The following is a 25,639-nucleotide window of genomic DNA, read 5'->3' as shown; positions in this document are numbered from 1 at the left end:
ATCTTAATAATAAAAAAAGAAATAAAGAGAAAATATGCTTTCACTATAAACAATATTTTTCTTCATTATGAATACTAATTTATCTACCTACATTCAACTTTAAGAGTATAATTCCTTTAGTAAGCAGATAAATTTTCAAATTCCTACATGAATTATGTTTTTTCTAAGCCTAAATAACCACTATGTGAAAATGATGCCTGAATTCAAGTTCATATCTTACAAACATTGAATTCTATCATCCATGGTATCAAGAATGCATTCCACAGACATTAATGCATATTATTTTTTTATTCCATGAAAATTAGGTGCAATTATGAGATCCTGCTCTTGATATCTTGCAAATGGAAAACAGAAACTTGTGATTTTTTTCAATGTCAAATCCTATAAATAGGGAAAGATATGTTTTAAAGTACAATCTGTTAATTTTACATTTCCCTACTTACTTCACCAAAGGACTCTGATCGCAGTACACTTGCATACATCCTATAAACTAGTTTCCTGCAGACAACACTTTGAAAGGCATTATTTGAATCCCAAATCCAATCAAATCTCCATTTCACTACAGATGCCCTTAACAAGCTATGATTAAACTATATTTAAAACAGCACATAAAATCAGGCTATCAAAATTGAATTAGTCTCCTTATTCCTTTCTGTAGCTTTAGGTGAAGGACAAGTTAAAAGGATTAACTCAGAAATGTCCATATTTGAGTGTATTTAGCTATTTTTATCCCAAATATATTAACTTCCCTAATTTGATTCAGAAGTCACTAGTTCTTGTATATCTAATTTGTGAAATTTTTTTTTTAATCTATCTTCTCAATGTTACATCCCTGTTTCCTCAAGCATTAAAATCAGATGTTGTGGCTGGCAGCCAGAGCCAATGTGCATCTTTACAAATACATACAAGATGGAAAGGAGACCACAGTAAATAAATGCTGCAATCTAATAGCAAGCTCATAGGGAAACATGTAAGGAAACACGAGCATGCGTGCCCCACTCATGGCCTACGTCTCTGTGGTCAAAATTACACTCATCCAGAGTTCACTGAGTGTCATGAAGTGCCGTACATGTTTTCCATTTAGTAATGCATTTCATATCTCTGAGCAATGATGCAGGTTCTATGGTGACCACTTTTTGAGAGTTGAGGATATTGGGATGTGGGATTCTAAGTAAGTGATTTTACTAAAACTGAACAATCAGGTAAAAATATATACTTTTATGTCAGATTTGCTCATGGAAAATTTTAGCAATGGAAATACCATAACTAAATTCTCAAAACAGTGTAAAAATAGAAACAGTGAAGATTGAGATTACTGTACACAGGCCAAGTGGTCCATATTTCAATGTGAGGCTGTGTTTCCTAAGGACTCATACTCATAGGGCTTTGTTAAATCTCCCTTGTCTGCAGATACTGAGTTACAGTCAACCACATTCCACTAATGTCTGGGTGAGGGATGACAGTTTTTACTTAATTGGCAAGAATAGTTGTGATGCATTTATATGATATGACTGATGTCTTCGTCTACATATACATCTGGATGTAAATCAATCAACGTACTTAACCTGTCTCTTCTCTTGCCCATGGACAGCAGTGTTGGCATTTTGTGCCAAGCAAAGTCCTTTCTCCATACCCCAGGTACTTTCCCTGTATATTATCCCTATATCATAATCCCAGCTTCATCCTTTAGACCTGTGGTTCTCAACTTTCCTGATTCTGTAACCCTTCCACACAACTGTTCACATTATGGTAATCCCAACCACTAAATTATTTTTGTTGCACTTCATAACTGTAATTTTGCTGCTCTTAAGACTTGTGATGTAAATGTGTTTTCCCGTGATCTTAGGAGACCCTGTGACAAGGTCCTTTAACCCCCGCAGGTTGAGAACTGCTGCTTTAGAGCAACTGGCACATTCTCTTTCCTTTTGACACTCTCCCATTTCTGGTTAGCAGTTTATCAAATAGGCTCGGGCAAGTTTTCATAGTTAGTGTCTTGTCAGTAATTTCCTGGAAACAAAGGCTGTTTTCTTTTAAATATTGAGAAGTAAAGTTATCTGGTATTAGTCACAAAAAAAATATATTCAGAGATGAAGCTCACAGACATTCTGACAAAACAGACATACAACAATAACAACAAACAGTCAGAAAATGAAAACTTAAGAAATCTTAAGTGTGGTCAGCAAACCCCTACTGGTGGGCTCCAGTAGCAATTGCCAAAGTCTAAGGGGACCTGCTGCTCCATTTAGAAACTAGGAAAAAGCATGTTCTTCTTTTTTTTAAAAAAAAAATTGCTTTTGCTTTGTTTTTTAATTTTTGTTTGTTTGTTTTGTTTTAATAAATAAAAGCTTAGTTCTGTGCATAGCGTCAAAATTCATGCAGATACTTTCAGTTGTGACAGCTTGTAGTCGGTTTCTCCACATTAAAGCCTGCAAGATAAAGCTGCCTGTTGTCCATTTTCTTATATGCTTTTGGTTTGGGTTTTAATTTGTATTTATTTTCCTTCTGAGCACATATTTACCAAGTACTTTTACTGAACTAAGTGCTTAGCCTGGATTGTTTTATTCATCCTCATAATGCTCTGAAGTGGGCTTTCTTTACAGGGAAGAGAGAACAGTGTTGAGTCGTTACAGAATCCATCCTCAGTCTTAGGGCCCCGAACTGAGCAGGGTACAATTCAGAATCTACTCCTTCCAATCATTGCACGCTGCTCTCAAGAACTTATGTTCAGTCTTAACATTGCACACTCCTTTCCGTTCAGTTGTTCCCTGGAAGCCCAAGGAGCTCTCACTCACACTGGCACTCACACTGGCGTCAATTCCCCATTGCTGGTCAATCTTGTTGATTCCAGAATTAAAGTCACTGCCGTGGCTGTTTCCTCCACCACAGCAGCCGTCACTGCCTGAGCCTGCAATGTGGAAAGAATGTTTGCCCTCTGAGTAAGTCCCGGTCTGTACTTAAGACTGCCCACAGTCCCCACATGTCCCTCTGAGTAATGTGGTGCCTTCGGTTTCACAATCACCACTCTTACACGGGAAGGAAAAGGGAAGGAAATTAAAAAATAAAATAAAATACAAGCATGACCAGCTGATCACCATCAACTTCTGAAAGCAATCGTCATAAATGTAACTGTTTTTCAACACTTGGCATGAGCCACCATTGTCTAGAGTCTTCCCAGGTTATACAGGCACACACTGACACACGAGGCTTTTACATGGCTGCTCAAAATCTGAACTTAAGTCCTTATGATTGCACATCAAGCCCTTTACCCAATGGTTAGCACTGAAAACGCACATACAAGCTGCAGTATAAGGTCAGAGCAGGTTATATTTGGGAAAATACATGTACGTGCATATACATATATATGCATGTAATAATAAATGAAGTGAAAAAATAGGCCACAAATTTGAAAGAGAGCAGGGAATGCTGTATGGGAGGGGTTGGAGGGAGGAAAGGGAAAGGAGAAATGATGCAATTATTTAACAATCTCAAAAATAAAAGAAATAACTTTTAAATGTAAAATAAAAATTTTAAATGTTCACAGGTATGCCAACTAAAATCATCCTGAGGCATGACAGATTGGCTGCAAAACACATTCAAAGCCTATAAATTAGTCACTTATATAATGAACTACTGCTATGAAGTTCTTTAAAAGCTACAGAATCTGTATTCCTTAGCCAAATGTAACTGATCTTTCTGAGAAGTTAAGATGGATACTTTTAATGCCGTCAAGCCAAAACTTGACAATTAACCTTCTTGAGTCGACATTTTCCACTTTCTCGAGTTCATTGACTTATTTTCTTACTTGGGCTTTGAATTTTTATTATTGTTGTTATTATTATTTATTTTTATTATACTACAGGAAAATAGATTGAATCCTTTCCTAAATTATCAACTTTTTGTTTTCTTGTAATGAATTAAAATTTTTTTATAAAAGTAAGTACCACATTACCTCAAAATTTCACAGATTCTTAACATGTCATTCTTTATTGTCAAAAAACAATTTTTCATGATTTTATGGAGAACTGGATTAAATGGGATGGCTCAAGGTATGCTCCAATAGACCACACCTAAGGAGTGTGGGATTAGAAATGTATCATTCTTTATGTGAAGGTTAAGAGAGATAATGTGTACCAAACATGTTCAGTAGTCTTTTTTTTTTTTTTCGGGTTTGAAATGTATCATTCTTTATGTGAAGATTAAGAGAGATAATGTGTACCAAACATGTTCAGTAGTCTTTTTTTTTTTTTCGGTTTGATGAATGAGCTTGCAAAGCAGTACTAGCATCCCTACTCATTTTAAAACAACTGCACTTTGCAATGGGGGTAGAAAAATGGCTCAGTGTTTGAGAGTACTCGGTGCTCTCGCAGAGGACCTGTGTTTTTCCCAGTACACATACGTTAGTTCAGAACGACCTGTAACACCAGTTCAGGGGATCTGACAACTTTTCCCCACCTCCATCAGCACCAGACACACATGTGATACACTTACATACACACGGGTAAGACACTAATACATGTGAATTAAAATAAAGCCCTAAAAATTAAATATCTGCGATAAATGTTCATCCTCTAGATGATAAACTTAGTTTTTTTATTGATTCATCTTAAATTTGTTATAAAGAACCAGTGATAGTGTAAGTTCTCAAAAGCACAAGCAATGAAATAAATGAATGATAGGGATAGATAGATACATAGATGGTAGATAGATGATACAGATGATAATGTCATATAAATGACAATAAATAATTTTTAAAAAAGAGAATTAAAAGCTCAAATTAAAAACAAAATATGTTTGTTACAGTTGTTCACAGAAATACAACTAAAGTTAATATGTTAATAACCTTTATTTGTGATTGCAATTCAATTAAAAAAGACAGAGAGAGAGAGAGAGAGAGAGAGAGAGAGAGAGAGAGAGAGATACACAGATAGATAGAAGATATTCATCCCAGTGGTCCTCAACTTGTGGGCCAAGACTCCTTTGGGGATTGAACAACCCTTTTGCAAGGGTCCTGCATATCAGATATTTACATTATGATTTTTCACAGTAACAAGAGTATGAAGTAGCAATGAAATAATTTTATGGTTGGGAATCACTGCACTAAGGAACTGTACTAAAGGGTGGCAGTATTAGGAAGATTGAAACCACTGATCTAGATAAAGTTAAGAATTAAATGTTAGGGTGCAGAAAAATAGTTCAGTGGCTAAAAGTACTTACTGTTCTCACAGAGGATCAGGTTCATCCCCTAAAACCACACGGCTGCTCACAACTAGGTATAACTTCAGTTCTAGGTAATCCAATACTTTCTGACCTCTACAGACATTTCATGCACATGTCAGACATACAAAGATGCAGGTAAAGCACCATATATATAAATGACAATAAATAAATCTTTTTAAAAAATTAAAAGCTCAAATTAAAAAGAAAATGCATTTGTTATGGTTGTCCACAGAGTACAAGTAAAGTTAAAATGCTAATAGCGTTTGTTTGTGACTGCAATTCAATTAAAAAATGGTACACTTCCTTTAATAGTCCCCTAAGCAAGCTGTTGTTTACATGGTATTGGGTACCAATTTCATGTGACAAATTTTTGAAAATAGAACAAGTTGGGATTATGAAAATGGCTCAGTGGTTTAGAGCACTTCCACCTCTTCCAGAAGACCTGAGTTCTGTTCCTAACATCCACATTAGGCTTCCCACAGCCATATATAACTCCAGATACAGGAATTAGATCCCTTTGAACTCCTGGGACATCTGTACCCACACTCATATATCCACATGCAGACATACACATACATACATGTAATTAAAAATAATCAAAACAACTTTTTAAAAAGAAATAGAACAAGTAACATGAAAAGAGCAGTGTGATCACTCTGCATTGGAAAAGGCTTTGATCTTTTTCTGCTCAGTCAATGATATGGATAAACTGGAGAGAGCAAACCCTACAGTTCAAGAACATACATCCTACTACCAAAGGAGAGTTACCTTACTGTTGTACAAACTCTAAAATCAGGAACCAATACTAAATACATGCAGGAAGAAGAATTTAAAACCAAGAACATAGGAGATTGGGGTCAAATGGACTAATCAAAATCATCGTAGGGATTTCATGATTTCCAACTTTGACCCATAGATTACAGGAAAAAAAAACTCATTACACAATGTGTAACTACTTCTTCTTAATGTAATCACTATGTCAGAATGTGTGAAATATATCTATGATGTGTCAGTATGACCATCCTCTTTTCTCCAGCTTGACTGAATCAGGTTATGAAACTCACAGTTTGGAATCTGCAGGAGAGCCTAAAGATATCAGTCCCTGCCTGGTTTTGATTCTTCTGATGAATGCCTTTGTCTGCACCAGAGCATCCCTCAGGCTTGTTCTGAGTAGAAACTTTTCCGCACCTCTGAAGACTCATGGGATTTCAAAAGACTTCTTCCTCTTTATAGAAACAGACATGGCACCCCACAAATCCCTCTGGATTTCAGATTTGAGATACCCGTGTACCATCACCATTTAGCTTCTTGCTCCCTCAGGCCAGATGCCTTCATAATCTCTTTGGATTTGAAGAGTTGTCGCTACATTCTGTAGCCTGTTTCTTGTGTTAGCTGGCTTCATTCCCTGAGGCACAATGCATGTGATAGGAAACCAATGCCTGGACATATAATTTGTGTCTTCCTTTCCATATGCCACCCAGAGCCAAGGTCCTGCCCATGCAGACCTACTGGTTGGCTGGATATCCTGCATAGACAGACCTCCCAGAATCTTGACCTCACACACACTGAATTCCTGGAGGTAATGACCCACCCACAAAACTGGTTGACCTTCCCAGTTGTGACTTTTTCCTGGACTTAAATCTAAAACATTTTCACCCTCTCTGAAAATGGCCCGACACCACAAGGCTCCACTTTCCTAAACAACCCTCGGGTCAGATCAGTTTCTCTCATGACTCAAACCACTCAATCTGAAAATCTCATTATGCCTGCAATGTCCAGATTCTCTAGAGAGACAGAGCCAATAAAATGTATGTTTATAATATAATATGTATTAATAGAGGGGATTTATTGGATGGACTTACATAAGAGGGGTTGGATAACCCAACAACAGCTGTCTACACTCTAAACTGTAAGAGACCTAGGTAGCTGACCCATTCAAGAAGCTGAACTCCTCAGCAATTCCAATTTGGTGTTAAAAGCCTGAAAGCTCCCTGGGAGAATTGTTGGTATTGAAAGAGCTGAAGAAGCTGGCATTGATGTTATAAGAAAATGGGAATAGACAAACATGAATTCACTCAAAAGAAAAGGCAAGTTGAACACATGCACTGGGTCTTCCTGCAGCTTCTTTCCATTTGGACTGGCAGCTCGTTTTAAAAGGTTACCCATAGGAGGACTGGGTCTTCCCCTTCCATTCCCTATGCCACATGCCAAACCTCTCTGGAAGTGCCTCCTCTCCACCTTTCACATGAAGAGGTGCATTTTACCAATCCTAGACATTTCTTAATCTGGTCAAGTTGAAAACGAAGATCAACCATAACAATCACCATGCGCACGCGCGCGCACACACACACACACACACACACAAACACAAACACATATGCACATGCATAAACACAATACATCTGAATATATTACTAGTCATATGTCTAACATGTTGCTTGCAAACTATAAATTTTAGTCCATTTTTATTATTTTTAATAAATACTTATTTTATGATTTATAATTATATAATTTGAATATATACACCAATTATAAATGTATAATTTGTATTTATATACAGTAGTCATTCTGTATCATAGGTTCTCCAAACAAATATATAATTACACATATTTGGTAAATAATTACACCTGTTTTAATCATGCATGCTACATTTTTCTTGGGCATACAGTTCAACAACACATACATTGAACAAAACAACAACAGATTTTCCCCACTGAGATTGATGATTCCCTGGCCATGGGCTTTATATGAAGTTTAGAGTAGCAGACATTCTCTCCTGTGAAGCAGAACTCAGATCCAATAAAAAGGTGATTGATTATCCTCAAAACAGTCATGCCACTGTTCACTAGTGAGCCTGCCTTTCCTCAGGTCAGTATGTCATGTACAGAGTCTGCTTTTAGGTAAGAAAATTGATGACTTTCTCAGCCTGCATAGCAGTATGATAGTTAGCCATCAGGAAGGAAGTTTCTAGAAAATATTTTTCTTATGTTGGCAAATGTATAACAATTAATACACATTTATGTAATCATACAACTTATTGATATAATTTTCATTAATCAATTAAAATTGGTATATTTAATAATGCATAATCAATTATGACACCAAGGAAATAAAACTTTTTAAAAAAGGTTCTTACTAATCAACTTGTATACTTTCTAAGTTCCTGTTATTTTCTTCCTCAGTGATAGAGTGAGTTAAATTAGATGCTATTTCACTGAAGAGTCAACACAAGCAAAACTTTACTGAAGATAAGTGCTCAATTTGAGTTTCTGTTTCTATTTTTAAACATTTAAATTAACCATGGGATTAAATTGGTGGTTTAAATAGATAAAAATTAAAAGAATTTTTCCAGTTTTGGCTTTAATGGCCCATTTACCACTTTCATTTGCTTTTCTCCTTTTTGCACAGAGAGAATGAGTTAATTAAAAAGGACTCAGTGGACTAGATAATAACAACCACAAACACATTTGTGATCATCACAAAATGAAATCCAATTATCAGAATAGCTTATAGAGGCTCATTTGCTGTGAAATAGTTCTCAGGTTTCATGGTTCGTTCACCCTCTGTCTTCTTTCAGAGCTCTGAAGTGCTTCTGGAACAAAGCAAAGACTTCACATGCAAAATTTTTCCAATGTTGAGAATTTATGGTTATGCTCTGTAGATTATAGAACAGGCATTTATTATGAGTTATGCTATGAAAGGAATAGACATTATTAAAAACTATTGATAAGAAGAAAGAATAGTGGTGCCCTAAGCCCAAGAATAGTTATCTCATGTAGCTTACTGGAATTTGAAATACTGATTGCATATATGAATGTCATTTTCTTAGCTGGAATGGGCAAAGGTTATAATACCATATTCTCGCCTCTTATTCTCAGTGTGATTTTGCTAAAATTCACCAATTGAATTTCACCAACTATCTGTCTCTACAACTCAGTATTTAATGTCTCTAAGCACGTCTATTTCATGCTGGCCACATGGGCATCTGTAATTATAGATTCTGTCCATGATAGATCTTGCAAGTATGTCATAAACTCTACTTCTAATACTGCTTGCTTCCTTCCTGTAGGTAGAATACCCTTCTTTGAGGACACTAACTATTGTCACTGCAAAGCTCTTTCTGGAAATTGCCCGAGGTGATATGTAATGTCTTTTAATTTTCTTTCAAACCATTAGACACTTCTAGTACCACTAGAGCCTATTTCATTATAAGGTGCTATGGCTTGGATTTGAAATGTCACCACAGGCTTGCATTTTGAATGTTTGTTCCCAAGCTTGGGATGTCATTTTGGGAAGCTGTTGTACCTTTCCCAAATGCAAGCTTGATTGGCAAAACTAGAGCATTAGGGATAGGCTTTTGGAGGTTGTAGATGGGTTCTGGTTCTAGAATGCTTTCTTGTCCTTAATAATACAAATAGCTGTTGTCCCATGATCTCACTCCCACTGAAGGCCACACCTGTTGTCATGCCTTCCTTGTCATGATGGAGTGAGACCTCTGAAACCATGAACCAAAATAAATTCATTTGTTCATTGGTTTCTGTCTAGTGTTTTGTTACAGCAACTAGAAAAGTAACTAATCCTTAAGGCCTAGTGGGCAAGACTGCTTTTTTTCTGACTGAAAATATATTTTTGGAGGGCCCTATTAAGAATTGCTGATATTCCACATTATTTAAATTTGCACTGTTTAAATAATAAATAATACCATACATAGTTATAATAAGTAATGGATAATGAATATGAAAAATAAGTGAATTAAAGCAATGTGCCTAAATACTCAAAGTCTTTGAACTCTGTGGTTCTGATTTAATGGAAGGACTTGCAAAGTTGAATAACCTCTTCTTTACTGCAGAGAGAGAGAGTTCAGCTTGCTGTGGACATTTCCTAAAAATTATATCCATGCCACAGTCTCCATGATGTTTGAGCTGGTTTCCCCTCCTGTGGAATGTGCAATTCCTATCAAAGTATCCAGAAATGAATTCCTTGCTCATCACTTAAGTCAACAGCATGTTACTGTAGAACTGTCAGTTACTGGGGAATAGTCATGTTTTGTATTCTACAATATCACAGGAGAATTAACATATCCTTGAGACAAGACAGTCCTCTAATTATTACATGGGAACAGATTCTGATCCTGATTTCTAATGGCTTCTGAACATAAAGCATCCACTGGATCACTGGCCACTGTTTTAACATGAGTTAAAACATTTTAACCATTGAGTTGTTAAGACTCTGATGATGAATACTATTTGGGTAGTCGGTATGACGAGTAGAGAATTGGTACAATCCATGAAGAGGCAAGTGATCTAAATGGAAATACAATTCAAAGATCACATGGTCAAATTGTATACCCAAAATGATGGTATCAGAAGTCAAGACCCCTGAAAGTTGATCAGGTTATGAGATGGAGCCCTTATAGACAAATTTGTGCTCCTGCACAGGAGCCCTCAAGGCCACCCTTACTGTTTCCTGACAGGAGAGCAAGAAGACAACTGCCTATGAAAAAAGGTCTGTCACCAGACATTGAGTCTTCTAGTGCCTTGAGTATGGACTTTTCACCACAGCATTATGGGAAAAAAAAAACATGTTTGGTTTACAAGCCACTCATCCACCATAATTTTATGAGTAATGTCAGTGGATTAATGAGGCATCATTGTCTTGTAAGGTACCACTTGACATATGAGAGCTTTGCATGATCTTTAAGAAAGAGAGGTAGGGTAGAACAGTGTTTACAACAAGGGAGAAAGTGAACAGTTGTTCAGATCAGTAGGCTAAGGAGGCTCTAGACATTCAAAGTCATCAAGGACATTTCCCTTCCAAATATTTATCTTTCCTTACAAAATCCTTTAATTTGTCATTTAGTGGACAGTGGATCCAGCTGTGATTAATCCAGATATTTAACTAGGTATTAAGACTTTAGCAGGCCCAGCAGTGTTGGTGCATGGCTTTAATCCCAGAACTTGGGAGGCAGAGCCAGATGGATCTCTGTGAGTTCAAGGCCAGCCTGCTCTACAGAGAATTCCAGAACAGGCTCCAAAGCTACACAGAGAAACCCTGTCTCGAAAACACCAAAAAAAGAAAAAAGAAAAAAAGAAAAAGAAAAAGACCTGAGCAGTTAAAACACTGCCAGTGAAGCCCTCTAACATTCACAGGCCATTTGGTTTTGGTACCCTAGAACAATGAGTTCATCATTTTCACTTTTTAGTCATGATTCCCATCACCGACCATCACAGATTTTATATTACTGTGCCCCTATGCTTCTCAATTATCAGGCACATTGCAAATGTAGGTATGTCCCTTCCACTTACTTTTCTTTCTCAGATCACCATGAATGAAAGAGTTTATCAATGTTGGGAACAGTATTCTAAGGAAAAAGATACTCAAAAATCTCTATCCACCCTCAGTGAAGCAATTCCCATTGTCACAACCAGTGGGAAATTCATCCTAAGAGAGTGTCTCCTAGGGCCACTCCTTAAAACAGCTGTTTTTTATCAAATGTTCTATGAGCAGAGCCTGACCTTTGGATCCCTATGGTGAATGAATGGGGGATTGATTCTAGGAAAAGGAAATCAAATGTGCTAGAGTGTGAAAGAAGTGGTGCTGGAAGAGCTGAGTGAGAATGTGCTCCCAAGAAGTCTAGTTTTGATTTGATTCTTGAGGTACACTCAGCAAAAGTGAAGCCAATGGAGTGCTCTGCCTTGAGGCAAGGGGATCAGATTTGTGACCTAATGTTGAGAAGTCATCCCTATAAGCTGACTCTGCCTGGTGCTGCTGGTGTTGCAATACAACTTTCTTTGCCAAGCATTTTTCATGAGAGAAGAGTGGTCTTTGTCTTATGAGTCCATACTTATAACTACTGAGGGAATGTATGTACCATCCATTAAAGAGAGACTGATTAGAGTATAACAACACATTAACATACTCTATTAACAGAGTTTTAAAATGAACATTTATCTAATGTTTTAACAACACACATCTATGCCTGACGTGATATATCAACTCTGGCAACTATATCTATTATTTCATTTAAGAAATATTTATTAAAGAGCTGCCTTATCATTGCTTCACATTTTGATACAGCCATATATCATAGATCTTTCCTAAATGCAGTCAAGTAGTAAAAATAGAGTGTATCTTTGGACCTAAAAGTCCTATACATCACCAAAATATTTTCCAATACAGTGTAAGCTAGCAGCTATTGTAATATGGCAATATGCATTGAAATATTCCACGAAATAATGATTGTTGTGCTTGCATAATCCTCAAGAATGAATGCAGATAGTCAAGTCATCAGCACAGCATATGTTGCAAAATATGTGGACAACATAACATATTATACTATGTTAAACAAAATTTTTAAAAAAATGATGCAGTTTGCAAGCCAGCACCAACACAAAGCAACTCAAGTCAGGGCTTTCTGCAAATGATGAAGAGGTATGTTGACAAAGCAGTCAGCACTTACACTTATTATACTACAATTTAAACAGCCACATGTCAAAAAAAAATATCCTGACAGTTGTAATAGATAATGGATTGTCTTTAGTGAAAAGTAGAAATGTAACTATATTTACTAATTTTAGCTTATGAATATAAACTATGATTAAAATCTGACACAGTAGTCATATTTTTTAATATTCTGTCAGGATGATATTATGGTACTACATTATTCAAATATCTTGAAGACTTGCCCCAAAATGACTGATCTCCCTGGATGTGGGTAATGAGTCTTTGAGAGAAGCCATTCTCTGTGGTCTTTTAGGTTGCTGAACGGTTCATCCCCTTCACAATTTGAACAAATGAAGGTTGGAAAATGAGTTGGGACAGGGACTCCTCAGCAGCTGAGGGTATCTTTCTTGTTCTCATGTTCTTGCTGGGATGGGTGATCCAGGGCTTCTTACTCCTTGAAAGCCATGTAGGCTATGAGGTCCACCAAACTGCTGCTCTAACTGTATTCACATTGTTATACCAAGAAATGAGTTTTATAAAGTTGTCACTGGGAACAATATGATCCCCAACATCAAGGGTGGAAGATTTGTTGTCACTATTAAAGTAGAAGAAGACAACTTGGTCCTCAGTGTAGCTCTGAATGCCTTCAATTGGGCCCTCTGAAGCCTGCTTCTTCATCATCTTCATGTCATAATACTTGGCAGTTTTCTCCAGGTGGCATTTCAGATCCATTGTGGACATATTAAGAATAAGAACACAGAAGGTCCTGCCAGTGAGCTTCCGGTTGAGCTCTGGGATGACCTTGCCCACAGCCTTAGCAGCATCAGTGGATGCTTCAGTCTACCACAAGGACACTTGCTCAACCATGTTCCTTGTTGCTCTATTTACAATAACCAGAGCCTGGAAACAACCTAGAAGACCCTCAACAGATAAATAGATTAAATAATGTGGCACATTCACACAATGAAGTATTACTTAGCTTAAAAAATGATATCATGAAATTAGCAGGTAAATGGATAATAGAACTAGGAAAAAAATCATTCTGAATAAGGTAGCCCAGACCCAAAAAATTAAATATGGTATATGTTTGCTAATATGTGGATATTAGCCATTAAGTAAAAGATAACCAAGCTACAATCCACAGACCCAGAGAGGTTGGGTGTAGGTGGAGGAGCTGGGGGGACACATGGATCTCCCTGGGAAGAGGAAATAGAATAGATTTTAAGGGCAAACAGCTGTTGTCGGGGGACATGGAACAGGAGGATCAAATGGGGAAGGAGTGACATATGGAAACAAAAATCTCCCCTTAGAGATTGAGAATAATAATATAAAAACTGAACCAGAGTTAAATGTGTGAAGTGTGCTGAAGAGTCTGAGCTCACAGTGCTATTTATGTTAAAACAAATGGTTGTTTATCATGTTTAGAGACTGCCTAGCAACCAATTCTCTCCTATCATGAATCCAAGGCAAATAAGTGTTTAACCTGTCTCTCCTTTATGAGTTAGCCTAGAGTAAATCAGGGGCTATGAGAAACTTTGTAAAAACACCCTGGCTAACAAAAACCAAAAGAATGACGTAAGTAAAATATCATCATTTTGTTCACTCAAATAAATGAATAAATACATAGGTGGTGGAAGCCAGCCAGACCTTGAGGCCAGTTTAGTAGAGCCAGCCAGGCACCACTACAGTGAGAAAATCTGTGATGGAGAAGTGGGAAAGAAAGAAGAACAGAGAGGCAGAACTGGAGACCGGATAGCAAGGCTGGGAGGGCTGACAAGACAGAGGGTTGAGGTTGACAGTAGGACATGCCATTGCCCAGGGTGGGGTACAGCAGCCTGGAGCTTACACAGACACAGACTCAGCTCCTGAATCTGCCACCCAGCTGTAGGATCGCCCTTGCTCTGGGCAAAGACTGACCCGGTGATGAGGAACAACTCACTTTCTCGATGCTTTCTGGATTGGACCTTTTCCAGGGACCACCATCGTCTAGGATGCCACTAGAGGCATTATTGGTGTATATGGTCCATGATGCAGCCCCAGGATGTGGTGAAGCTGAGAGAGCCACGTGGACCTGCAAAATCAGTGCTGCTGGGTGAAACCTTGGTTGCTCTCCGACATTGCTGCCTAGGGGTTAGGGAGATATGTTGATTTGTGAGTGGTCTGTGTTCTGTGCTATTCTATTTAAGGGGCAGGCTACTGAGAGTTTGACCATGCTCCAGTTAGTATATAAATGACACAAATTGGAGTTTTTTCCTCTTTTTAAATTTTTTATTCTTTATTTTTATTTTCATTTTTACTTTTCATGGAGCGGTCACAAGGCAGGCAGACATGGAAGGACTGGGAAGTAAGTGTGATGAGGTGCATGATGTGAAATTCCTGGATAATAAATAAAAATGTTATGTTGAAAAGTTGATCAATAAATAAACTTATTAATTATTATCAATGGCACTTAAAGTCATTAAAAAAAAACAAGCATCCATATGTTATGTAGCTCCTGATGGAGGACACAAAGGCTCAGTTATAGGATATTCTGGTCATAAGAACGGAAGCTGAATTAGATCAAGCATCTATTTCTAACTGGAAATGTGTGGACTTTACACAATGTAAGCAAATTATTTTTTTTTAATTTTTTTTTCAGCAAATGATTACAAACATGAATGAATTGGAAAAGGATGCCTAAAAGTTTAAATTACCTGTGAGATACAAAGATTGCACCAAATGCAAATTGTGGAACACGTTGGGATATCACTTAAACAACCCAACTGGTAATAAACAAAATGATATTATGAAAGAACTGAAAAAATTAATAATGATTACAAATCACATAATACAAAGGCACTGGCTGTACTCCTTAGGTTCATATGGCGTTTGGTTATGGTTAAAGCATGTTTCTATAAAAAGGAAGTCATGAATAAGACACTGTCCTACAATTAAAAGCTAAACTAAGAGTCTAAGTTTTTCCTTTGAGCATGAACATCAACTTGGCTTCCGGTGGCAGCACGGCCCCATGGCCATCAACATGACTTCAGGCAGAAAGTTTAATTTTAAAAGAGCTTTCCATATACATGAATATCAAGGAAATTTAACCTAGGAACTCAAAAGGTACCACACCTAGTTAAATATATTAGAAGACCAGGGATCTCTTACTTAAAACACTAAGGCTTATTTGAACCAAGGGTGTTCTTTTTCCACAGAGAATTCAAATTGTCAACACTTTACCTTTACAGTCAGTTGCTTAAATGAACTAGTGACTATAGATAACTAATAAAAATACATTTGAAATTAGAAAGTGACCTTGATTGGCAACCTTGGTCTCAGAATTTAAGAGAAATAACACACCAAAATTTCCATGATCCTAAGGAAGGAAATGGGGCTGGAATAGTAGATGAAAGTGGCAATATTAAGGAGGACTATCGCCTCCTTCACAGGAGTGGGTATTAATCCTGTACAGAAAGGGTTCTAATGTTGATACTCTTTAATTTTTGAAAACTGAGATTTAAAACATTGGGGTAGGTGGCTGGTTAGGTAAGAGCTCCTTTGCTCTTCCAGGGGACCCAAGTTCAGTTCCTACAACCTTCTTCAGGCCCCTCATAACCTCTAGTAACTCCAGCTCCAGGGAATCTGAACCTGTCCTCTGGTCTCTGCAGACTTCACATGTACATACACATATACACATAAATAAACATAAAATAAACCTTTAAAATATTTAAATACTGAGGCTATTTTTTTAAAGCATGGCTAATAAATGTCACTGAAATATTGTATCTGAAATAACAATTGTGTTCAATGTAAGTTTAGTCAGGAAATTATTGTGAAAAGGAGGGACAAGAAATATGAGATAAGAAAATATAAGTTTTTGTGTTGAAAAATTAACCTTGATTCCATAAAAGGAAAATAATAAAAGATGTAAGATATGGTTATCCAATAATTAAAATAAACACAGAAGTTAATACTCAGTAATAATGGCATTTTAAAGTAAATAAAAAATAGGACCACTGAATTACTAACAGACATATATCCCTTTGAATAAGAGCTTGCCTTCTAGTAACAGGTAGTGATTAGTTCAATTAAAAATGTTACTTTAAGCGAGCAGTAGTAGCACTCAGGAGGCAGAGTCAGGCATATCTCTGAGTTCCAGGCCTGGTCTACACATAGTTCCAGGATATCCAGGGCTATACAGAGAAACCTCATCTCAAAAACTCAAAAAAAAAAATGTTACTTCAATTTTTTTTGAGATTGCAATATCATTATATCATTTCCCCTTTTTCCCCATCCAAATCTTCCCATATGTCCTTCCTTGCTCTCTTTCAAATTCATGGACTTGTTTTTCATTGTTATCACACACACACACACACACACACACACACACACACACACACACGCATATATATATAAAATATATGTGTATATATTTGTATACATGAATCCTCTTAAATGAATAAGGATAACCTGTTTAGTCTATATAATGTTAATTGCATGTATGCTTTCAGAGCTGACCTTTTAGTATTTGATAACCAGTTAGTGTGTTCTTCCCTAGGAAAGACTATTTCTCCTGTGTTCAGCATGCTTTAGCTGCCTATAGAGCTGTGCAGAGTTGAGGGTTTGTGAACTTTACCCTATATTCTTTACCGTGTCTATTGCTGTCATCCTCGTTCAGCTCCTGTCTGGGCAGTCATGTTGGTGAGACTTTATGAGTGTAGCTTCTGACATTCATAGAAGATTCAGTCTCACAGATAACTCCTTGATCTCCTGGCTCCTACAATCTTCCCTCCCCATCTTCTTACAAGGTTGTGTTGTAGATGTATCTGTTGGGACTGGGCTCCACAACTGCGCTTTGATCAGTTGTAGTTTTCTATAATAGTCTCCGCATATTACAAAGAAAAGTTCCCTTGATGAGGAATGAGAAGTTCACTTATCAGACAAGACCCTAGAGAAGAAGCAAAAAATAATTACTCTTTGAAACTTATATTAATACTGTCTTCAAGAACAAGTAACTAGATGAAAAAAATCTAACAGAAGGACCTTATAACTAAAAAGACTGTGAAGTTCAATTCTCTTCTGTTTAAGTTGCAACAGTGTTAGCACTTGCCAGCCTATGTACTGTCTTTTACATTTAGCCTTCTGATCTTCAAAGGTCCACATTAATTATGTTGGACTAGTACTATATGCCCTACTTGCTGCTGTTCATATAACATAAAAAGGACATCTTCATTTATAACATTTATATTTGCTTAATGAGCCCAAAGGTTTAATAAAATCAAATGCTCATGTTCTCTTTAACTAGCTAGAAACAACTGGCACTCAAGACACCCCTTATACTATGTATATAAGATGGTGTGTAAAACCTTTATGGAACAGAGCATTGCCCTGGAACCCAGCAGTGGCTAGACACCGCAGCTGCTCTTCACATGAAAGTCTCCATCAGCTTTTGTGGGATATCTTCACAATATTCAGAACTCAGGAAAATAGAAAAATTCCAAATCAGTTACTTATTTCTGGGAAAGTTGTTTCACATGAAGAGAGGGTATATCCTATCTTGAAATTATGAGATGAAAACCAAAACAGCTGAAAAGTATCAGTCTGATTCAACAAATTAATTAGCATGAGTTGTAAAGGATAGAAATATTATAGGATTGTTTAAATTGGTATTGAAAACAGAGAGGCTTTATTGTAAGTGTTTGTACAGAAAGTAAGATAAATAAACTTGAAAGAAGAAAATGTTGCAATCTTTATCCATGGAAAAGCAAATTAACAGCTATAAGACTTGGTTTCCTCCTGTATACATGACAAGTCTTGCCCCAGTTCTGAAAACACAGAGCCAGTTTTGAAACTCCCACATCAATACTGAAGGAAGAAGTAGAATAATGGTGAAAATGTGAAGAATTAATTAAACCAAGGAAACAAATGAAAATGATAAATTATTACCACAATTTAAAAAAAGCATAGTCTGTATCATTGACACAGAATACACTCATTTCTGAATTTCAGAAATAGCCATAAGACAGGAAAATGGGGAATGCATTTTATGAAAACTCTACCCAGTGACTGCCCATTTACCTGTGAAAGTTTGCCCACAGGGATCTTACTGCCCCCTACACATGTATTTTCTCTATACTAGTCTCTGTGATTTTCACTAGGGATGCCAGATACAGATAGTGATTTTTTTTGAGCCCACAAATGGATAATAGAAGTTCAGCATGTGTGGGTGCATGTAGCCATAAGTTTTTTCAGGTCCCACCTGGCCCCAAAGACCCTCAGCCATTATAAAATAGTCATTCAGAGGCTTAATATTATTTACAAACTGTATGGCTTATGGCAGGATTCTTTGTAGCTGGCTCTTATAACTTACCCCATTTTTATTAATCTATAAGTTGCCACATGGCAGTGGTATTACCGGTCTTTTAGCATCCTATTGCTCCTTTGGGAGCTGAGACTCTTCTTCCTCTCCTTTCTCCTTTCACTCTCTCCCTTGGATATTCCCACCTGGCTCCATCCTGCCTTGCCATAGGCCAGTGCAGCTTTATTTATCCACCAATCAGAGCAACACAAATTCACAGTGTACAGAAAGACATCCCACAACAAGTGGAGGTTAAGTCAGACATAGGTGTCCAATGCATGACAGACTGCTAAGTGGCAAAAGATAGAGCCAGGAGGAGTAGAAGGCATGCTTCCACACAGCTGCTCAGACGCACGTGTGACAATGATGAATTTTAAGATCCTATGACCATACCTGTCCCTTCAGATAAAATTCTAGAATACTCAATAATTCATCATCAGAGTCTGCTCAGTAATTACAGAAAAGTCCATTAACTGTCTACTGGCCCCATCCTAGCGATTAGGAGTTTATAGTCTTTAATTCCTGCTGTAATTTCTGACTTTCACGAAATCAAGTGGAGAAGTGAAAGGTGGTATCGGGTGCTTTAAAAAAGGAAAAGAAATTTGCCACCCAGAGGCAAATCTGGTAAGAACTTTGAATTCCATAGACAGCTCCTCATTGCTAGCAGCTGTGCAGATTGGGGTTCAATCAGAGCCCCAATATTCTCCTCTACATGTCACACCCTAAGCTGCTAACCCATAGGGCGCTTGTGTGTCCATTAGATGTAGTATCATGGGAGGGTGAATGATTGTACTCTTCAAAACAGAACAAAAGCTGTGGTTGCATTTAATGAGGTTTTAAAAATACTGTTTTTAGTTCTGGAATCCCTGCCTAAGTGATGTCCAGGGCTGCAGGTACATGCTCAGTTCCAGAGAAGTCCCTAAAGCCCTTCCATTTAAGGATTAAGAGGTTAAAAAAAACACAAAGCAAATCTACTAGGTATGCTTGATGGGCTTCTGTTCTCTAGGTCATTTGTGGAAAAGTGCACAAATCATTTCATTAATATACCATCCTGTCAGCCCAGGGGCAGTGTGATTACCTAACAGTCTCATAGTGGATTGTTAAACCAAGGCCTTGTGGGTGGAACAAAGCAGAAGAAAAGTCAGACTTCTATGAGTTTGTGTGAGTCGCACCCCTAGGTTGTACAGCACAGTACCTGGACTGAATGTGAAAGGACTTTCCAAGTCCTGCCACCAGCACTAATTCTAAAATAGAGGCTATTGAGTTACACCTGGGTCAGCTGATGCCCAGGAAATCGATATGACCTGGTCATTGAAAGGGCAGAAAGCAGAAAATACCTGGGTCATCTGTTTGTCATCCTTCCTTTTTGGACTAAGGCTCTGGAGAAATGAACCCTTTGTGAAGTATCATGTATAAGTAAAACATGCATGGGTTAGCATAAGTCATTGAATGTAGTAACATTACAGTTTCTTCAATATTTTAGATATTAAATGATTAAAAAGAGGTTTATGGGACTGCAATGTAGCTCAAAGTTCAAATTCTTTTCTAACATGCATGAAGCCCTTCATTCAATCCTCAGTACTGCAAATAGAATAAGATATGGATTTGCACATGAAATAGTATTTTGGGCTTAATCTAGCCACCATACAGGATAACCTACACCCACTTCATGTAGAAAATTGTGTTTTAAATGAAGAGGGGATAATGGTATCTTTTGTTGTTGTAGTTATTGTTGTTTTTACAGAATGATGGTTTTATTCTTTTTTCTTTTCTCTTTGGTTTTTCAAAACAGAGTTTTTCTGTAGCTTTTCACCTTTCCTGGAACTTACTTGGTAGCCCAGGCTGGCCTCAAACTCACAGAGATCCACCTGGCTCTGCCTCCTGAGTGCTGGGATCAAAGGCGTGTGCAGCCGCCACCACCACCCTGCTGATGGTTTTATTCTTTCAACCACAAGGGAGAACAAAGTTACAATATCTACAGGAAAATGGATGCAACTGGAGAGGGATTGTTGAAAAGTCAGTCTCTGAAAGACAAACATTTTCTCTCATTTGTGATTCCCAGATTTCATAAACAAAAGTCTACATAAAATTATTTCTCTATATATGACATGAAAGTAGAAATAAAACTGTCCAGGGAAATCACAGGAAACTAAATGGGGGAGAGTGATGTGACATGAGGGCAGATGTGCATTTAATACCTTATATACTTATATTAAAATGTCCTTTTATAACCCCATACCATGCACTATGAGGCCAACAAAAGAATGGCAGTGTTTCAGAGACAGAAGCAGGCAGTACAGGTCAGCTGCTCAAGCCTTGGGTTTGTAGGGGAGCCTCCTCATATATCAATGCTATTATTTGAAGGTCACCTTGATGGCTTATCTACAAAATGAAACTAGTTTCTCACAAGACCTTTTAAAGCACAACATACAGACACTTGGAGCTGCTGTGGATATCGCTCTATATAAATGAAACACTGATTGGCCAGTGACCAGGCAGGAAGTATAGGAGGGACAAGGAGAGAAGAAAATTAGGGGAACAGGAAGAAGGAGGGGGAGACACTGCCAGCCACCGCCAGGACAAGCAACATGTAAAGATGCCGGTAAGCCATGAGCCACATGGCAAGGTATAGATTTATAAAAATGGGTTAATTTAAGATATAAGAAGAGTTAGCAAGAAGCGTGCCACGGCCATACAGTTTATAAGTAACATAAGCGTCTGAGTGATTATTTTATATGTGGGTTGTGGGACGGCGGGGTTGGTGGGACATGAAAAGAAGCTCCCCAGCAACATGGAAACTTGTACTGAACACTCAGAAAAACTGTGTATGGCAGGGGAGATGAAAGGAATGCGAGAGAGCTCATCTCCCTGACTCACTAGGAAGAATCAAGTCATATGCAAGCAGTCCTGGCTGTGAATGGATAACATTCTCTTTATCTTTTTAACTACTTTGTCATTTTATCATAATTTTATATCCTTAAGGGCCTTGAGATATGCTCCAGATTAGACTGCTTGATGATGTCCATTAAACAGTAATTCAAACTATAGGAATATGAAAGAATTAGCACAATATTGGGCAAGGGGAAGAAATAGAGAATCTAAGCCAGTTCCTTTTTTTCTAAATGAATTTTTCATTAAAGACACTAGCACAGAATTTGAAACCATAAATACAAATACTACTACTACTACTACTAATAGTAGTAGTAGTAAGGAAAACAGCAAATGGAATTGAAAATAGCTTTTGGAATTAAAGGCTATCCCTAATTGAATATAGCATGAAGCTAAAAAATTGGTATATATTTTTTTGCATAGTCCATTTGAGGAAACCCCTGAGATAAAGAATCTTTTCTCTTTAACAATAAAGGTTAAACCAAATGAAAATACAGGGCTAATTGAGAAAGTGTGGTAGGAGTTTCAAACCATTTCAATTTGATCTACCTTTATTAAGTATATACTGCAATATATACAGCCTTTTACTCTTTGCTGTATGAGACAAAGAGAAATGAGACAGAGCCGCCGCTCCTGAGCACTATTGTCTAGAGGGTTAACGTGCTATGCACTTAATTATGGAACTGTGGATTTAATTTATCCACATTCTCACAGTCTCCTATTATAATGAAGCATAAATTGTCTGAATATAAAAACTAAATGAACTGTAGTTAAGCCTGATGAGGGCTAGAATAATAAGTAAAATTAATGAGCCCATTAGAGACAGGCTTAGAGACAATTCCACTGCTGTCCTAATGAAAGCCTGCTAATAATTTTCCTTTACTCCCCACCAAAAAAAAAAAAAAGAAAGGAAGAAAAGAAAAGAGAAAATAAACTTTTTTTTGGTATTTTTATTATTATTATTATTATTATTATTATTATTATTATTATTATTATTTTACAACACCATTCAGTTCAACATAATAGCCACAGAATCCCCTGTTCTCCCCCTCTCGCCCACCCCTCCCCCCAGCCCACCCCCCATTCCCACCTCCTCCAGATCAAGGTCTCCCCCGAGGACCGGGGTTGACCTGGTAGACTCAGTCCAGGCAGGTCCATTCCCCCCTCCCAGACCGAGCCAAGTGTCCCTGCATAAGTCCCAGGATTCAAACAGCCAACTCATGCAACGAGCCCAGGACCTGGCACCAATGCACAGCTGCCTCCCAAACAGATCAAGCCAAATGACTGTCTCACCCGTTCAGGTGGCCTGATCCAGTTGGGGGCCCCTCAGCCTTTGGTTCATAGATCCTGTGCTTCCAAGAGTGGGAGATCCTAGCTGGATCAAGAAAAGAGAGGGAGAACAAGGAATAGGAGACCATGGTAAATGAAGACCACATGAGAAGGTGAGAAGGGGAGGAAGCAGAGAGCTAGGGAGGCCCACGGAGATCCACAAAGATACCCCCTCAAAAGACTGCTGGCAATGGTCGCGAGACGGCAGGAACTGACCTACTCTGGTGATGGGATGGCCAGACACCCAGATAGTGGTGCCATAAACCCCATCCAAGGACTGAGGAATCTGAAGGCAGACATCCACGGCTGGGCCCCTGGTGGAGCACTGGGAGTCTAATTAGTGAGTAAGAAGAGGGTTTATATGAGCGAGAATTGTTGAAGCCAAGGTTGGATAAAGCACCAGAGAAAATAAACTTTTAAAGTGTAAAATTGAGATGTTAGTTTATTTGAAAGTTATCTTCCATCACATTACCCCAAAGCAAAAGTGTTAAACAAATGGAAAGCAGACATAAAAAGAGATTTCAGGACACATTAACTCCAGACAAACCATATCAGTCTCCATGTAGTGTATCATGTAGCCTCTGAAAAGGTGTGGCATTGGGAAGCTGATGGCTGGCAAGGTGTGTGGAGTAATCTTCTTTGATTGACTTGAAGCTCTTAAGTCTCAAAGAGAAGACTGAGTTGAGAAATGACTCCAAGCTGTGACTCTGTATCTCACTAAAGAGTTTAATGTCACAGCTCCCAGCTGAGTGTTGCATATATCTAAAAGATATCACTGAGACTAAAATACCCAGGAAAATCTTGCCATCATGGGTGCCAGGCAATAACAACCCTTTGACAGCAGGATAAGAGCCTGCCCAACATGAATCCATCAGGAACAGCCCAGATACTTTGTTCCATTACTACATGGTTTTTGATATTTACTGAGGGTGACACAACTTTACAACAGTTTAAATTGGGTTATTTAAAGTTGTTTTACTATTTTGGGAAAAAGAAAATTAGATTAATAAAAGATTGCAGTTATTTTACTATTTGGGGGAAAGGAAGACATGTTATCAACAGGACAAATGCTAGTGAGTAGCAGCATAACTTTCCCTTCAGAAGACAAAAGCAAGACTCCAGACTCTAGTTGCTTTGGCTACTGCCCACTATCATAGCTAACCTGCTCTGAAGTAGGTTGACTCACACGTTTACTCATTAACATAATCTCATTCATAAAATAGAAGTTAACACCAAACACCAGAATGACCATCACTTTTTTAGATCAATGGCTTTTAAAGTTGTTTGTGGGGAAGAAAAAGGAAGGGCCATCATGGTAAAAAAAAAAAACTCGCTGAACTTTGTCACACTCCACTGCAGGCCTTCCATGTCAGCACCATAGATGTCAGCAGTCTCTGCTTAAACCATTTCTCCAGATGAGTCAGATACAAGCTGGGACACCTGGCTTCAGACATTTGACTTCAGAATTTAGTGTTTCTATTCTAAAGCTCACAGAGACCAGAAAAGGTAAATAGATTGTCTTGGGAAATACAACTATAGTGGCTCATGGGGACTTCAGGCCCAGATAAAAGTGTTCATAGTGGAATTCTGTCAATGTCTGTACTGGTTGTCAGCTGCATTTAAGCCATTGACCTTTGCTAGCTTGCAAGTCTCACTGAAAAGCTTGGTTTTTAACAGCGTGGTTTGACAGTTTTAAGGCAAGTTGACCACAATTTCTATGAAAGAAAATAATTTGGTTTCTAGCTTGCATTCTGAAACTCACCTTCAAAGTTTAATTCAATTTTCAGGTTTTTCAAAGTTGTTAAGAGTTAACTAGAAAGGTAAAATCTGGGCATGGTTTGAAGGAGAAGCCACTAAAATTGAAATAAAAAGTAATTTCAGAAGATTAAAAACTCACTTTTCACCAACACTCCTCATATCTAAATGATATCCTGTATCCCTTGGTCAATATTACTTGGTAATTTACATTCTCAGGTATTTATGCAAGTCAACACCCTGCTTTAAAGATTAGATGATTAAAAATCTAATGTTTTGACAAAAATAACTAAATTTACAATGAAATCAGATTTTAATAGAGACTATCCAACCTCCAGAATATTGAGAGTTTGGGCTTATAGCCATTTTCCAAAGGAGGATATTTTATCAAGGTTAAATCTCAAAAGCAAAGCCCATTCTTCATCTGCTTCCTTTACACTCCATTATGATTTTTTTTAAAGCACACTTGCAGAGAACTTTTCCTTGTTTAGTCACAACTGGGGAGGACTTATTTTTAGTTTTAACCTAAATCAAATAGTGTTGAACCATAGCATTTTTTAAAGGGAAGGGGGAAGGGAGCCATAATCTCCCCTATTTTAAGAAGCTTGAACTCCATTTGCACTCAGAGAAACAAACCCCCCAAAACCTGAGCATGCAAACCTTGAACTG

At 37.7% G+C, this 25,639-nt stretch overlaps 1 long non-coding RNA gene across 2 annotated transcripts in view; it reads right to left on the bottom strand.

Moving 5' to 3' along the window:
- Window positions 1-14,583: 14,583 nt before the first annotated feature.
- LOC143268155 (uncharacterized) overlaps window positions 14,584-25,639 on the bottom strand; it is a 90,712-nt gene continuing 79,656 nt past the window's right edge. The window contains exons 6-8 of one of the 2 annotated variants that reach the window (XR_013043841.1): window positions 24,978-25,068; window positions 17,290-17,587; window positions 14,584-14,784 (exon numbers count right to left, since the gene is read on the bottom strand). This is a non-coding gene — a long non-coding RNA (uncharacterized LOC143268155). The remainder of the gene's footprint in view (window positions 14,785-17,289; window positions 17,588-24,977; window positions 25,069-25,639) is intronic. The other variant, XR_013043842.1, reaches the window with a different exon arrangement.

This window comes from Peromyscus maniculatus, chromosome 12 (genome assembly GCF_049852395.1).
Source record: "Peromyscus maniculatus bairdii isolate BWxNUB_F1_BW_parent chromosome 12, HU_Pman_BW_mat_3.1, whole genome shotgun sequence".
In the NCBI taxonomy this organism is placed as follows: Eukaryota; Metazoa; Chordata; class Mammalia; order Rodentia; family Cricetidae; genus Peromyscus; species Peromyscus maniculatus.
This window is presented reverse-complemented; position numbering and strand designations above follow the sequence as displayed.